The following is an 18595-nucleotide window of genomic DNA, read 5'->3' on the forward strand; positions in this document are numbered from 1 at the left end:
AAAGTCATCAAGTAATTACTCAATATGTATGTGTCTACCTTTTTTAAAACGAATAATACTTTTTCTCTGGTGTTCTTGGGTAATTATTTGTTTCATGAGTTTTCCGTTTTTTTTTGTACTCGACGAATGTAAAATTCACTTGATTATTTTCTAGACACTCGACTGACTTTCAAGATGGTGTTGTAACTTGTGCGGTTAAACACCCCTAAAAATTCATCCACTTCTTGTTCTAAAAATAACAAATAATTTAAGTAAAACCCAATTACGGAGCAAACAAAAAAAATTCAGAGGCGCAAAGCTTTAAAAAATACGCCCATGCAAATTCTGCAAGGAACAAAACTTAAACTGTGTTTTTTTTTCGCAAACGTAGTTAAAAGCATACCACGTGATAATAGGGTGTACGGCTCTACCAATTCATGCTCAAAAAAGATTTAATTTTCAAAACTTTTTTCACACCGCCTGGAAATACTTAAATGAATTCATGCTCACTCTTCACTCATTTTTCTATTCATGTCATGCTCTGTATTTTTTCGCCAGCATGACAAAACATGATTATCACATGCACACACAGACAGAGAAGCGCTCATCCACATGCATGCATGCACATGGTAAATAATGCAGACAGTCGGCCACATGCAAGGACATTTATCTTCTTTATCGTATTACACAAAAAATAAGCGAGAAAAACAAAGGACACTCTCTGCTTTTTCTTATTAAAATAACAGTCTCAATAACTTTGAAATTTGCAAAAACTGTCTACCCAGACATGTGTAAGTAAACACCGTTACTTTCACATGTTTTATTTTATTTTTATTTTATTTGTGGTGGGAAAAGAGTACCACTACAAGTTGATGACCGGAAATGTGAAACAAACACACACGACTACAAGTTTGTGACACCCGCCATTCAAAAGGTCCTTACAAGTTTATCCTGAATGTGAAACAAGTTGGTGATCATGAACGTGAAACAAACACATATTCTATGATGCACCATCTCCATAAAAACAAAACGATATGAAGGCACGCTTGCATAATTTGGCCCGAATTCTCAGGAATTCCTGTCAAGCATGGATTGGGTGAGACCAGAATCATCAGTTTCAGCTGAGCGTTGTAACAGACACAATATCATATCATAACAAACAAACCGAGGGGAAATGCAAAAAATTTCAAAAACCTATCTTAAAATTACTGAATGTTTTAACATTTATTTTAATCATGTTTTTTTCCAAATTTTTATCAATAAATTTGTTTTCTTTTTCATCAAGATAAGATGAATGCCTTACTTTTTTAACCGTAAATTGTTAGGTGTAAATACAGATTTTTTTTAGACTTGTTTTTAAAACTTGCTGTTCAGTCAAGTTTTTATTTATTTATAGACATCATATTCTAGTAAGGTGTAAGTACAAGTTTTTTTAAGACTTGTTTTTCAGTCACGTTATTTTTTATAGACATCATATTCTTTTAGGTGTAAGTACAAGTTTTTTTTCTTTTTAAACTTGTCCAGTAAATTGTTAGGTGTAAATACAAGTTTTGTAAGACTTGTTGTTTTTTAAGACTTGTTGTTTTTAAGACTTGTTGTTCAGTAAGTTTTTTTTATTTATAGACATCATATTCTTCTAGGTGTAAGTACAAGTTTTTTAACACTTGCTGTTCACTCAATTTTTTTATTTATAGACAGCATATTATTCTAGGTCTTCAAGAGAGCCACAGAGTTTCAGATCATCCATAAAGAGTAAATGGTTTACTCTTTTATTTTCCAACTTGCTTCTGCCCATGTTGAGATTGTATCAATCTAGAAATAAGGAAACAAGAAAGACAATTTGAAAAATTACAAAAAAGCTAATTAAGCAAGGACACTGTGTTATTCAACAGTACTTATATATATATATATATATATATATTGAAACAAAAATGTAGCAGGCCAAAAAAAATATAAATGTTCTGTCAGCAACAGTACAACTTCAAAATAGTCAATATCGCCCACCTCCAGAAGAGAAAGAATTCCTGTCCGTGATAACCGTGGTAAAAGAAGACACACTCCAATCGCCAGAAACACCGACACACAATTTGCAGGACACTCCGACTCGTCTCTAGCTTCCTGCTTTTATAGTGGCCGGGAATTATCCATTTGCATAATCACATGAGAAAGAAACGTGATTTTCCGAGAGTTGCATGGGGTAAATGCTAATAAAAACCCCCGGACGCCATCTTGGAATTCTCTTTTTCCCCCCAACTGGTGACACAACAGACGTACCCGAGGTAAGCTCTTTTTCCCCTCATTTTAGTTATTGCTACTTCTGCTACATATATATATATATATATATATATATATATATATATATATATAGTAGTGTTAGGATGATAAATTTGAAATTGCAAAAATTGAAACTTTTGGAAGTAACGATTTTTCCGCCTAGATCAGACTCAACAGATTTTAGATTTTCTTGAATACAGTACTTTTAATATTAACTTTCATAATCCAGAGATATAAATATTTAATTACTGTAACGTACCATTTACTGGTTAAACGATTATGTTCAATAAAGTATAGTATATTATGTCTTTGCAAGCAATTTACTTCTGATTTAATATATTTGCACTACAAGCTAATCAATTAATATATTATGTCTTTGCAAGCAATTTACTTCTGATTTAATATATTTGCACTACAAGCTAATCAATTAATATATTATGTCTTTGCAAGCAATTTACTTCTGATTTAATATATTTGCACTACAAGCTAATCAATTAATATATTATGTCTTTGCAAGCAATTTACTTCTGATTTAATATATTTGCACTACAAGCAAATGGATATCAAGTACACAGGGGAACACAAATAATAAAAAAATAACAAAAACATAAAAAAACTGAAGTTTTACAAAAATTATTTTAATCATGTTTTTTTTTCAAAATTTTTATCAATAAATTTGTTTACTTTTTCATCAAGACAAGATGAATGTCTTACTTTTTTAACCGTAAATTGTAAGGTTTAAGTACAATTTTTTTTAAAGAATTGTTCAGTCAAGTTTTTTTTTATTTATAGACAGCATATTCTTCTAGGTGTAAGTACAAGTTTTTTAATACTTGCTGTTCAGTCAAGTTTTTTTTTTACTTATAGACAGCATATTCTTCTAGGTGTAAGTACAAGTTTTTTAAGACTTGCTGTTCAGTCAAGTTTTTTTTTTATTTATAGAGAACATATTATTCTAGGTCTTCAAGAGAGCCACAGAGTTTCAGATCGTCTATAAAGAGTAAATGGTTTAGTCTTTTATTTTCCAACTTGCTTCTGCCCATGCTGAGATTGTATCCAGCAGTTCAAGTAGCTTACTTAGTGGATCCATTGTGAGGTAGAAAAGGACCGGTGAGAGGCTGTCTCCCTCGAATGTTCCTCGCTTGATCTTTATGTTTGAGGTCTGTAACCTTCTTCCTATATGCTGTAGTGTAATTGTGCCAAGCTTTTTCCTCAAACACTCCCTCTGCTCACTTTCGAGGTAATCACCAGCAATCAGATGGCTGTATATTGCATCAGCAATTATCCCTGTTAGGAGCTTGTAGGTTGTTGTGAGGCAGCAGATTGGTCTATATTTGCTAGCCATGTGGATGGGCTCATTTTTGGGAATAGGTGATGTACTGCTTATAGTAAGCCACTCAGGCGGCTCTTCATCTCCACTGATGATTCTATTGAATGCCTTGGCATAGTGATGATGAAATGCGCTCAGTCTTTTCAACCAGAAATTTGGTATTTGGTCTATTCCTGGGGTCTTGAAGTTGCTGCATTGAGCTACCTTCCTGCAGACAACTTCCTTGGTAATTTTTAGAGCTGCCATCTTTTCTTTCTCCTTGTTCTTCTCTTTGATGATATTTATCCAATTGTTTTCTTTATATACTTTAGTGTCCTCATAGAGTGGCCTCCAGAAGTTTTCAACTTCTTCTTGTGTTGGTGCGTAACTCACATTTCTTTCATCTTTAACGAGGCGCCTATAGATAATTCTTGGGTTTGTCACAAAAAGTTTATCCTTTTTGCTTCAAAGTTTTTGGTTTTATTTTTTATTTGTGCAACTAAGGCTTTTATCTCAGCCTGATGTTCTGCCATCTTAGCTCTTAGCTGAGCTTGGTTTTGGAGGGAATAAGAAGTTTTCAACTTATTCACCTTCTTATTTAGTTTTTTGCCTGGGGTTTCACAGGATAGGAATGCATATATTTGGGCAGTTTCCTTTTGGAGTCTGTCTATTTTCTGCTGGAGTTTATGTTGTGAGTTCTGATATGTTGCACTAAATTTGATTTACGTTTCCAGCCTGGGTTATATAATTCAGCCTTCATGTTTTCTCTTTTACTCTCCTGGTGTTTGGGTAAGAGTTTTATTTGGATAAACCATGCTGCCCCGTATGTTGTATGATTTATTTCACTCAATAGTGCTTTAATCGGAGTGATTCTTTCCAGGGCATCGTTGACTTTTAAAACAAGCACCTTGAAGGCTTTATTCATACTAATTTTTACCAGTCTGGGCCGATCTTCAGCACCTAGACATCGTGCTATTTCTATTCTGTTTGCCAGCTCTTCCTCTAGTTCCAATTGGTCCGCGTCAAATGTCACATGTTGAGGTGGGACATACTGTTGGTATGTCTGCCCATGTTTAAATTGTGTTGGGTCTGTTGGGAGTTATTCCTGAGGAGATGTTGCATTATTTGATGGCGTGGCATGTCGGGTATATTTCTGCTTTGGTTTTGATAGAAATCTAAGCTTTGGACTTTTTGGTACTGTCTCAGGGAGCTGTGCCAGCTGAGAATTTGTTGTAGTGTCCTCTTGTTTGGTTTGGCAGGTCTTGGGTATAGGGAGAGGATTGCTGATTGGGCAAATATTGTTTTTAGCCATTTCATGGACATCTTTTTTTAGCTGGGATATTTGCTCACCAGAAAAAACCTCGTTTCTCAGAAAATTAGATTTCTGGCATGTTAACTTTTCCTTCTCAATCCACTTCTTGTTTGGGCAGTGGTGCTTAAAAATCTTTTGCCATTCCTTACAATTGTCTGTGAGGTTTTGGTATTTTATTTTTGCGTATTCCATTGACCAAATCAATGTCCATTTTTCCTCCCTATTCCACTGAGTTTGGGCAAATTCAGCAGTGTTAGATTTGGTAAAATCACTAGCTGCTTCACTAAAAGCTTTCTTCTCAATTGACTCTCTAACATCTTTTAGGAGATATTTATGTATTTGCGATACAATTGAAAGTAAGTTCTTAGTTGTGGTTCTTGTTTTTTTTTCTTTTGAGCCTCGAATACTGTGTTTCTTTTCCTACCCCATTTCTCATATCTGGAGTATGCAAAACAATGAAGAATCATTTTTTTCTCAAGAAACCACTTGACTTGGTTATAGTGTCTTTTCTTAGTGGTTCTTGTTTGGTTTTGCCGGGTTCCAGGACTAGAATTTTACTGGTCTGGTGCAATGTCCAGCTTAGTGTTTTCAATTGTGGAAACATCACAAGAAGAAGGTGCACCGTTATTTTCCTCATATGGCTCAGTGCCTAGCCATGCTGAGGGGATCTTTTTATCCTGATATTTGAGAACAGGAATATCCACACACGTCACAACAATGTGGCCTTTCCTCAGTGTGAGTTGTCATGATTCACTAACATTGGTTTTTCACAGCAATGTTTTTACCCAGTTTGATTTTTTAAAAAGAATTTCCACACACTTTTTGTCAGACTGAATTCTCATATGTGTTACTAACGTATATTTACGAACGTTTATTTTTCAGAAGAATAATTCATGAACACTTCACAAGAACAGTTTTTTCATGTCATCTGGTAGTTCATGTTCCCAGATGTTCGACGACCTATCTAGTTGCGTCTCTCAACAGACTTTCCAATGTAAGTATCTACATACTTTGTTGTGGCGAGCAGTATAATGACCATCGGCTAGAAGGATCTTGCATCCAGACATTAGGTGGCTTTCAACAGCTGAGTGACAGAATCTGCATTGGTCGGTTTTTTCTAAAATCCATTTGTGAGTAAGACTTGGTCTTGTGAAGCTATAATTAATCGTTCTTCATCAAATGGAAATTCATCATTTTAAGTCATTGTACTGAGGCCTCCTTGTGAATGTAGCTCTGGTTCAGTTCTTCCATGAACCTGCCTGCTCTCTTATGTTGTTGCCATCCCTCTAGTTTTGTCTTCAGTTCCCTTTTTTTATACTTCTTTCTCTTCTTTCGGGCGATTAGGGTTGCTGGGTTGTCATATTCTTCTATTGTGTTGTCCAGTGTGTTATCACTAAAATTTTCACCAAGCTTTATAGTTGAAGTCTGCTGGGGCAAACATTTGAGTCAATGCTATTGATGCAGTTTTGTGGTCAATTGATTATTATTATTTTTTTATTTTACTTTTGTTAGGTTGAAAAGATTAAGGGCTCTCTCCTGGGGCGAACACGTGATTTTATTACAATTTAAATTTATATCTGAGAGCTCTTAAGAATAGACACTGTTCTTTTTTGACTGCTATTTGTATTTCTCTACAAGTTGGTTTTCCAGGGATTGCTTCTAAGTATTTCCGAAGATTCTTTTTTATTAAACCAGTTGCTTCTATCACAACTAATATGTTTATTTTAGATCATTTTTTGAGATCCTGATATTTTGTTATCTTTTCCCGTTCAGCTCTATTAAGGACAAAGTTTCTTGAGACTCTTTCACCTGTCTGGATTCTGCAGCAACGTTGTGGCGTGATATGTAAAACATAAATTGGTACTTTATAACAATAGGTATGTAGAATTCTAACTCGCCAGTGTTGATCGCTTCAATTATTTACAAATTCACCAGGTCCTGGATATGACCATAAACTGTATCCAAACGTGGGGCTTTGTGAAGTGTGAAGCCACCATTTAATTGCTATTGCTACCAGGTCCACTCTGATCTGGAGTGGTAGTACCTGTTAGGGTCCCAATTATGAGTTAAATAAAAACCGACATTAAATAAACAAATATATTCTAGGAAAAAAATGTCACTGGATTTGGCATGAAATAACCTGATATAGTGTTGATATGTCATAAAACAAAATGAACCAACAAATTCACCAATCGTCACAATATCAACAAATGTATCTTTCTTTTCCTTTTTCTGTGCTTATTTCTTGGTACTAAGCTTATCATTAACTAACCCTGACATTTCTTTTACTTTATTTTGTGTAGAATAAAAAAAAAACCATTTCGCTACCACATTTGCAGCGAAATGTTAGCATAAATAAAATCACTGGTGACAACCCATGATGTTTTTTCTAATGAAGTTAGCTCTATTTTCCTGTTCAGCTCTATTAAGGACAAAGTCGTTTGGAACTGTGACGTCGATAATGAGTGCAGCTCTATTAAGGACAAAGTGTGACGTCGATAATCAGTCTTTTGAGCTTGTTCCGTATTTATCTAGCTTGATGGCCTTGTATTTTATGTATCTGCCAATCTGTATGTCTTTGTAGAACACTAATTTTTCTGTTTTATGTTATCGGTGGTGGTTCATGTTTCCAGATGTTCCACGACTTGTCAAGTTGCATCTCTCCAAAGACTTTCCTATGGAGGTACTTAAATACTTTGTAATGCTGGGTATGGGCCATTAGTAATGTAGGACATCAGGTTCTTCTTCATAAGCCCTGTGGCACATATAATAACGGGTGTTATTGATATCTCCTTAAGATTCCAGTTTCTTTTCATATCATACATGAGACCTTGGTATTTGGTCTGTTTCTCTCTTTCAGCTCTGTTCAGACCGCCATCAGTAGGGGCACTCACTTCAATCAAGGTTGCAATTCTCTTTGACTTATTCCATATAACTATGTCAGATTTCACAGCAGCATTTTCAAGGTAGGTGGCTGTAGGGATTGCATACTTTTCCTTTTTTGTTTTATTTTACTTCAGTCGAAGTTCTCAGAAATTGATATTTTATTGTGAGATTATTATTTTTTAAGAAAGGTATATTAAACAATAGTCAAAATATTTTTAGCAACTTAAAGACAAGTTAAAAATTGATATTTTATTGTGAGATTATTATTTTTTAAGAAAGGTATATTAAACAATAGTCATAATATTTTTAGCAAGTTAAAGACAAGTTAAAAATTGATATTTTATTGTGAGATTATTATTTTTTAAGAAAGGTATATTAAACAATAGTCATAATATTTTTAGCAAGTTAAAGACAAGTTAAAAATTGATATTTTATTGTGAGATTATTATTTTTTAAGAAAGGTATATTAAACAATAGTCAAAATATTTTTAGCAACTTAAAGACAAGTTAAAAATTTATATTTTATTGTGAGATTATTATTTTTTAAGAAAGGTATATTAAACAATAGTCAAAATATTTTTAGCAACTTAAAGACAAGATAAAAATTGATATTTTATTGTGAGATTATTATTTTTTAAGAAAGGTATATTAAACAATAGTCAAAATATTTTTAGCAACTTAAAGACAAGTTAAAAATTGATATTTTATTGTGAGATTATTATTTTTTAAGAAAGGTATATTAAACAATAGTCATAATATTTTTAGCAAGTTAAAGACAAGTTAAAAATTGATATTTTATTGTGAGATTATTATTTTTTAAGAAAGGTATATTAAACAATAGTCAAAATATTTTTAGCAACTTAAAGACAAGTTAAAAATTGATATTTTATTGTGAGATTATTATTTTTTAAGAAAGGTATATTAAAAGAATAGTCAAAATATTTTTAGCAACTTAAAGACAAGTTAAAAATTGATATTTTATTGTGAGATTATTATTTTTTAAGAAAGGTATATTAAACAATAGTCAAAATATTTTTAGCAACTTAAAGACAAGTTAAAAATTGATATTTTATTGTGAGATTATTATTTTTTAAGAAAGGTATATTAAACAATAGTCATAATATTTTTAGCAAGTTAAAGACAAGTTAAAAATTGATATTTTATTGTGAGATTATTATTTTTTAAGAAAGGTATATTAAACAATAGTCAAAATATTTTTAGCAACTTAAAGACAAGTAAAAATAGATATTTTATTGTGAGATTATTATTTTTTAAGAAAGGTATATTAAACAATAGTCAAAATATTTTTAGCAACTTAAAGACAAGTTAAAAATTGATATTTTATTGTGAGATTATTATTTTTTAAGAAAGGTATATTAAACAATAGTCATAATATTTTTAGCAAGTTAAAGACAAGTTAAAAATTGATATTTTATTGTGAGATTATTATTTTTTAAGAAAGGTATATTAAACAATAGTCAAAATATTTTTAGCAACTTAAAGACAAGTTAAAAATTTATATTTTATTGTGAGATTATTATTTTTTAAGAAAGGTATATTAAACAATAGTCAAAATATTTTTAGCAACTTAAAGACAAGATAAAAATTGATATTTTATTGTGAGATTATTATTTTTTAAGAAAGGTATATTAAACAATAGTCAAAATATTTTTAGCAACTTAAAGACAAGTTAAAAATTGATATTTTATTGTGAGATTATTATTTTTTAAGAAAGGTATATTAAACAATAGTCAAAATATTTTTAGCAACTTAAAGACAAGTTAAAAATTAATATTTTATTGTGAGATTATTATTTTTTAAGAAAGGTATATTAAACAATAGTCAAAATATTTTGAGCAACTTAAAGACAAGATAAAAATTGATATTTTATTGTGAGATTATTATTTTTTAAGAAAGGTATATTAAACAATAGTCAAAATATTTTTAGCAACTTAAAGACAAGTTAAAAATTGATATTTTATTGTGAGATTATTATTTTTTAAGAAAGGTATATTAAACAATAGTCAAAATATTTTTAGCAACTCAAAAACCAGTTAAAAATTGATACTTTATTGTGAGATTATTATTTTTTAAGAAAGGTATATTAAACAATAGTCAAAATATTTTTAGCAACTTAAAGACAAGTTAAAAATTGATATTTTATTGTGAGATTATTATTTTTTAAGAAAGGTATATTAAACAATAGTCAAAATATTTTATATAACTTAAAGACAAGTTAAAAATTGATATTTTATTGTGAGATTATTATTTTTTAAGACAGGTATATTAAACATTAGTAAAAATATTTTTAATAACTTAAAGACAAGTTAAAAATTGATATTTTATTGTGAGATTATTATTTTTTAAGAAAGGTATATTAAACAATAGTCAAAATATCTTTAGCAACTTAAAGACAAGTTAAAAATTGATATTTTATTGTGAGATTATTATTTTTTAAGAAAGGTATATTAAACAATAGTCAAAATATTTTTAATAACTTAAAGACAAGTTAAAAATTGATATTTTATTGTGAGATTATTATTTTTTAAGAAAGGTATATTAAACAATAGTCAAAATATTTTTACCAACTTAAAGACAAGTTAAAAATTGATATTTTATTGTGAGATTATTATTTTTTAAGAAAGGTATATTAAAATATAGTCAAAATATTTTCAGCAACTTAAAAGACAAGATAAAAATTGATATTTTATTGTGAGATTATTATTTTTTAAGAAAGGTATATTAAACAATAGTCAAAATATTTTTATCAACTTAAAGACAAGTTAAAAATTGATATTTTATTGTGAGATTATTATTTTTTAAGAAAGTTATATTAAACAATAGTCATAATATGTTTAGCAACTTAAAGACAAGTTAAAAATTGATATTTTATTGTGAGATTATTATTTTTTAAGAAAGGTATATTAAACAATAGTCATAATATTTTTAGCAAGTTAAAAACAAGTTAAAAATTGATACTTTATTGTGAGATTATTATTGTTTAAGAAAGGTATATTAAACAATAGTCAAAATATTTTTAATAACTTAAAGACAAGTTAAAAATTGATATTTTATTGTGAGATTATTATTTTTTAAGAAAGGTATATTAAACAATAGTCAAAATATTTTTAGCAACTTAAAGACGAGTTAAAAATTGATATTTTATTGTGAGATTATTATTTTTTAAGAAAGGTATATTAAACAATAGTCAAAATATTTTTAGCAACTTAAAGACAAGATAAAAATTGATATTTTATTGTGAGATTATTATTTTTTAAGAAAGGTATATTAAACAATAGTCAAAATATTTTTAGCAACTTAAAGACAAGTTAAAAATTGATATTTTATTGTGAGATTATTATTTTTTAAGAAAGGTATATTAAACAATAGTCAAAATATTTTTAGCAACGTAAAGACAAGATAAAAATTGATATTTTATTGTGAGATTATTATTTTTTAAGAAAGGTATATTAAACAATAGTCAAAATATTTTTAGCAACTTAAAGACAAGTTAAAAATTGATATTTTATTGTGAGATTATTATTTTTTAAGAAAGGTATATTAAACAATAGTCAAAATATTTTTTATAACTTAAATACAAGGTAAAAATTGATATTTTATTGTGAGATTATTATTTTTTAAGAAAGGTATATTAAACAATAGTCAAAATATTTTTAGCAACTTAAAGACAAGTTAAAAATTGATATTTTATTGTGAGATTATTATTTTTTAAGAAAGGTATATTAAACAATAGTCATAATATGTTTAGCAACGTAAAGACAAGATAAAAATTGATATTTTATTGTGAGATTATTATTTTTTAAGAAAGGTATATTAAACAATAGTCAAAATATTTTTAGCAACTCAAAAACCAGTTAAAAATTGATACTTTATTGTGAGATTATTATTTTTTAAGAAAGGTATATTAAACAATTGTCAAAATATTTTTAGCAACTTAAAGACAAGTTAAAAATTGATATTTTATTGTGAGATTATTATTTTTTAAGAAAGGTATATTAAACAATAGTCAAAATATTTTATATAACTTAAAGACAAGTTAAAAATTGATATTTTATTGTGAGATTATTATTTTTTAAGACAGGTATATTAAACATTAGTAAAAATATTTTTAATAACTTAAAGACAAGTTAAAAATTGATATTTTATTGTGAGATTATTATTTTTTAAGAAAGGTATATTAAACAATAGTCAAAATATCTTTAGCAACTTAAAGACAAGTTAAAAATTGATATTTTATTGTGAGATTATTATTTTTTAAGAAAGGTATATTAAACAATAGTCAAAATATTTTTAATAACTTAAAGACAAGTTAAAAATTGATATTTTATTGTGAGATTATTATTTTTTAAGAAAGGTATATTAAACAATAGTCAAAATATTTTTACCAACTTAAAGACAAGTTAAAAATTGATATTTTATTGTGAGATTATTATTTTTTAAGAAAGGTATATTAAAATATAGTCAAAATATTTTCAGCAACTTAAAAGACAAGATAAAAATTGATATTTTATTGTGAGATTATTATTTTTTAAGAAAGGTATATTAAACAATAGTCAAAATATTTTTATCAACTTAAAGACAAGTTAAAAATTGATATTTTATTGTGAGATTATTATTTTTTAAGAAAGGTATATTAAAGAATAGTCAAAATATTTTTAGCAACGTAAAGACAAGATAAAAATTGATATTTTACTGTGAGATTATTATATTTTAAGAAAGGTATATTAAACAATAGTCAAAATATTTTTAGCAACTTAAAGACAAGTTAAAAATTGATATTTTATTGTGAGATTATTATTTTTTAAGAAAGGTATATTAAACAATAGTCAAAATATTTTTTATAACTTAAATACAAGTTAAAAATTGATATTTTATTGTGAGATTATTATTTTTTAAGAAAGGTATATTAAACAATAGTCAAAATATTTTTAGCAACTTAAAGACAAGTTAAAAATTGATATTTTATTGTGAGATTATTATTTTTTAAGAAAGGTATATTAAACAATAGTCAAAATATTTTTAATAACTTTAAGACAAGTTAAAAATTGATATTTTATTGTGAGATTATTATTTTTTAAGACAGGTATATTAAACATTCGTCAAAATATTTTTAATAACTTAAAGACAAGTTAAAAATTGATATTTTATTGTGAGATTATTATTTTTTAAGAAAGGTATATTAAACAATAGTCAAAATATTTTTAGCAACTTAAAGACAAGTAAAAATAGATATTTTATTGTGAGATTATTATTTTTAAAGAAAGGCATATTAAACAATAGTCAAAATCTTTTTAGCCAGTTAAAGACAAGTTAAAAATTGATATTTTATTGTGAGATTATTATTTTTTAAGAAAGGTATATTAAACAATAGTCAAAATATTTTTAGCAACTTAAAGACAAGTTAAAAATTGATATTTTATTGTGAGATTATTATTTTTTAAGAAAGGTATATTAAACAATAGTCAAAATATTTTTAGCAACTTAAAGACAAGTTAAAAATTGATATTTTATTGTGAGATTATTATTTTTTAAGAAAGGTATATTAAACAATAGTCAAAATATTTTTAATAACTTAAAGACAAGTTAAAAATTGATATTTTATTGTGAGATTATTATTTTTTAAGAAAGGTATATTAAACAATAGTCAAAATATTTTTTATAACTTAAATACAAGTTAAAAATTGATATTTTATTGTGAGATTATTATTTTTTAAGAAAGGTATATTAAACAATAGTCAAAATATTTTTAGCAACTTAAAGACAAGTTAAAAATTTATATTTTATTGTGAGATTATTATTTTTTAAGAAAGGTATATTAAACAATAGTCAAAATATTTTTACCAACTTAAAGACAAGTTAAAAATTTATATTTTATTGTGAGATTATTATTTTTTAAGAAAGGTATATTAAAATATAGTCAAAATATTTTCAGCAACTTAAAGACAAGTTAAAAATTGATATTTTATTGTGAGATTATTATTTTTTAAGAAAGGTATATTAAACAATAGTCATAATATTTTTAGCAAGTTAAAAACAAGTTAAAAATTGATACTTTATTGTGAGATTATTATTGTTTAAGAAAGGTATATTAAACAATAGTCAAAATATTTTTAATAACTTAAAGACAAGTTAAAAATTGATATTTTATTGTGAGATTATTATTTTTTAAGAAAGGTATATTAAACAATAGTCAAAATATTTTTAGCAACTTAAAGACGAGTTAAAAATTGATATTTTATTGTGAGATTATTATTTTTTAAGAAAGGTATATTAAACAATAGTCAAAATATTTTTAGCAACTTAAAGACAAGATAAAAATTGATATTTTATTGTGAGATTATTATTTTTTAAGAAAGGTATATTAAACAATAGTCAAAATATTTTTAGCAACTTAAAGACAAGTTAAAAATTGATATTTTATTGTGAGATTATTATTTTTTAAGAAAGGTATATTAAACAATAGTCAAAATATTTTTAGCAACGTAAAGACAAGATAAAAATTGATATTTTATTGTGAGATTATTATTTTTTAAGAAAGGTATATTAAACAATAGTCAAAATATTTTTAGCAACTTAAAGACAAGTTAAAAATTGATATTTTATTGTGAGATTATTATTTTTTAAGAAAGGTATATTAAACAATAGTCAAAATATTTTTTATAACTTAAATACAAGTTAAAAATTGATATTTTATTGTGAGATTATTATTTTTTAAGAAAGGTATATTAAACAATAGTCAAAATATTTTTAGCAACTTAAAGACAAGTTAAAAATTGATATTTTATTGTGAGATTATTATTTTTTAAGAAAGGTATATTAAACAATAGTCAAAATATTTTTAGCAACGTAAAGACAAGATAAAAATTGATATTTTATTGTGAGATTATTATTTTTTAAGAAAGGTATATTAAACAATAGTCAAAATATTTTTAGCAACTAAAAGACAAGTTAAAAATTGATATTTTATTGTGAGATTATTATTTTTTAAGAAAGGTATATTAAACAATAGTCAAAATATTTTTTATAACTTAAATACAAGTTAAAAATTGATATTTTATTGTGAGATTATTATTTTTTAAGAAAGGTATATTAAACAATAGTCAAAATATTTTTAGCAACTTAAAGACGAGTTAAAAATTGATATTTTATTGTGAGATTATTATTTTTTAAGAAAGGTATATTAAACAATAGTCAAAATATTTTTAGCAACTTAAAGACAAGTTAAAAATTTATATTTTATTGTGAGATTATTATTTTTTAAGAAAGGTATATTAAACAATAGTCAAAATATTTTTAGCAACTTAAAGACAAGTTAAAAATTGATATTTTATTGTGAGATTATTATTTTTTAAGAAAGGTATATTAAACAATAGTCAAAATATATTTAGCAACGTAAAGACAAGATAAAAATTGATATTTTATTGTGAGATTATTATTTTTTAAGAAAGGTATATTAAACAATAGTCAAAATATTTTTAGCAACTTAAAGACAAGTTAAAAATTGATATTTTATTGTGAGATTATTATTTTTTTAGAAAGGTATATTAAACAATAATCAAAATATTTTTTATAACTAAAATACAAGTTAAAAATTGATATTTTATTGTGAGATTATTATTTTTAAAGAAAGGTATATTAAACAATAGTCAAAATATTTTTAGCAACTTAAAGACAAGTTAAAAATTGATATTTTATTGTGAGATTATTATTTTTTAAGAAAGGTATATTAAACAATAGTCAAAATATTTTTAATAACTTAAAGACAAGTTAAAAATTGATATTTTATTGTGAGATTATTATTTTTTAAGACAGGTATATTAAACATTAGTCAAAATATTTTTAATAACTTAAAGACAAGTTAAAAATTGATATTTTATTGTGAGATTATTATTTTTTAAGAAAGGTATATTAAACAATAGTCAAAATATTTTTAGCAACTTAAAGACAAGTAAAAATAGATATTTTATTGTGAGATTATTATTTTTAAAGAAAGGCATATTAAACAATAGTCAAAATCTTTTTAGCAACTTAAAGACAAGTTAAAAATTGATATTTTATTGTGAGATTATTATTTTTTAAGAAAGGTATATTAAACAATAGTCAAAATATTTTTAGCAACTTAAAGACAAGTTAAAAATTGATATTTTATTGTGAGATTATTATTTTTTAAGAAAGGTATATTAAACAATAGTCAAAATATTTTAAGCAACTCAAAAACCAGTTAAAAATTGATACTTTATTGTGAGATTATTATTTTTTAAGAAAGGTATATTAAACAATAGTCAAAATATTTTTAGCAACTTAAAGACAAGTTAAAAATTGATATTTTATTGTGAGATTATTATTTTTTAAGAAAGGTATATTAAACAATAGTCAAAATATTTTTTATAACTTAAATACAAGTTAAAAATTGATATTTTATTGTGAGATTATTATTTTTTAAGAAAGGTATATTAAACAATAGTCAAAATATTTTTAGCAACTTAAAGACAAGTTAAAAATTGATATTTTATTGTGAGATTATTATTTTTTAAGAAAGGTATATTAAACAATAGTCAAAATATTTTTAATAACTTTAAGACAAGTTAAAAATTGATATTTTATTGTGAGATTATTATTTTTTAAGACAGGTATATTAAACATTCGTCAAAATATTTTTAATAACTTAAAGACAAGTTAAAAATTGATATTTTATTGTGAGATTATTATTTTTTAAGAAAGGTATATTAAACAATAGTCAAAATATTTTTAGCAACTTAAAGACAAGTAAAAATAGATATTTTATTGTGAGATTATTATTTTTAAAGAAAGGCATATTAAACAATAGTCAAAATCTTTTTAGCCAGTTAAAGACAAGTTAAAAATTGATATTTTATTGTGAGATTATTATTTTTTAAGAAAGGTATATTAAACAATAGTCAAAATATTTTTAGCAACTTAAAGACAAGTTAAAAATTGATATTTTATTGTGAGATTATTATTTTTTAAGAAAGGTATATTAAACAATAGTCAAAATATTTTTAGCAACTTAAAGACAAGTTAAAAATTGATATTTTATTGTGAGATTATTATTTTTTAAGAAAGGTATATTAAACAATAGTCAAAATATTTTTAATAACTTAAAGACAAGTTAAAAATTGATATTTTATTGTGAGATTATTATTTTTTAAGAAAGGTATATTAAACAATAGTCAAAATATTTTTTATAACTTAAATACAAGTTAAAAATTGATATTTTATTGTGAGATTATTATTTTTTAAGAAAGGTATATTAAACAATAGTCAAAATATTTTTAGCAACTTAAAGACAAGTTAAAAATTTATATTTTATTGTGAGATTATTATTTTTTAAGAAAGGTATATTAAACAATAGTCAAAATATTTTTACCAACTTAAAGACAAGTTAAAAATTGATATTTTATTGTGAGATTATTATTTTTTAAGAAAGGTATATTAAAATATAGTCAAAATATTTTCAGCAACTTAAAGACAAGTTAAAAATTGATATTTTATTGTGAGATTATTATTTTTTAAGAAAGGTATATTAAACAATAGTCATAATATTTTTAGCAAGTTAAAAACAAGTTAAAAATTGATACTTTATTGTGAGATTATTATTGTTTAAGAAAGGTATATTAAACAATAGTCAAAATATTTTTAATAACTTAAAGACAAGTTAAAAATTGATATTTTATTGTGAGATTATTATTTTTTAAGAAAGGTATATTAAACAATAGTCAAAATATTTTTAGCAACTTAAAGACGAGTTAAAAATTGATATTTTATTGTGAGATTATTATTTTTTAAGAAAGGTATATTAAACAATAGTCAAAATATTTTTAGCAACTTAAAGACAAGATAAAAATTGATATTTTATTGTGAGATTATTATTTTTTAAGAAAGGTATATTAAACAATAGTCAAAATATTTTTAGCAACTTAAAGACAAGTTAAAAATTGATATTTTATTGTGAGATTATTATTTTTTAAGAAAGGTATATTAAACAATAGTCAAAATATTTTTAGCAACGTAAAGACAAGATAAAAATTGATATTTTATTGTGAGATTATTATTTTTTAAGAAAGGTATATTAAACAATAGTCAAAATATTTTTAGCAACTTAAAGACAAGTTAAAAATTGATATTTTATTGTGAGATTATTATTTTTTAAGAAAGGTATATTAAACAATAGTCAAAATATTTTTTATAACTTAAATACAAGTTAAAAATTGATATTTTATTGTGAGATTATTATTTTTTAAGAAAGGTATATTAAACAATAGTCAAAATATTTTTAGCAACTTAAAGACAAGTTAAAAATTGATATTTTATTGTGAGATTATTATTTTTTAAGAAAGGTATATTAAACAATAGTCAAAATATTTTTAGCAACGTAAAGACAAGATAAAAATTGATATTTTATTGTGAGATTATTATTTTTTAAGAAAGGTATATTAAACAATAGTCAAAATATTTTTAGCAACTAAAAGACAAGTTAAAAATTGATATTTTATTGTGAGATTATTATTTTTTAAGAAAGGTATATTAAACAATAGTCAAAATATTTTTTATAACTTAAATACAAGTTAAAAATTGATATTTTATTGTGAGATTATTATTTTTTAAGAAAGGTATATTAAACAATAGTCAAAATATTTTTAGCAACTTAAAGACGAGTTAAAAATTGATATTTTATTGTGAGATTATTATTTTTTAAGAAAGGTATATTAAACAATAGTCAAAATATTTTTAGCAACTTAAAGACAAGTTAAAAATTTATATTTTATTGTGAGATTATTATTTTTTAAGAAAGG

The 18595-nt window shown here is 24.8% G+C and overlaps 1 long non-coding RNA gene across 1 annotated transcript in view; it reads right to left on the reverse strand.

Annotated features, from left to right (window-relative positions):
• Nucleotides 1-1178: 1178 nt before the first annotated feature.
• Nucleotides 1179-18595, reverse strand: part of LOC145270606 (uncharacterized) — a 70630-nt gene continuing 53213 nt past the window's right edge. Inside the window, exon 2 of the long non-coding RNA XR_013865466.1 lies at nt 1179-1791. This is a non-coding gene — a long non-coding RNA (uncharacterized LOC145270606). The remainder of the gene's footprint in view (nt 1792-18595) is intronic.

Source organism: Euprymna scolopes, chromosome 46 (genome assembly GCF_053919585.1).
Source record: "Euprymna scolopes isolate OS-2025 chromosome 46, ASM5391958v1, whole genome shotgun sequence".
Lineage (NCBI taxonomy): Eukaryota > Metazoa > Mollusca > Cephalopoda > Sepiida > Sepiolidae > Euprymna > Euprymna scolopes.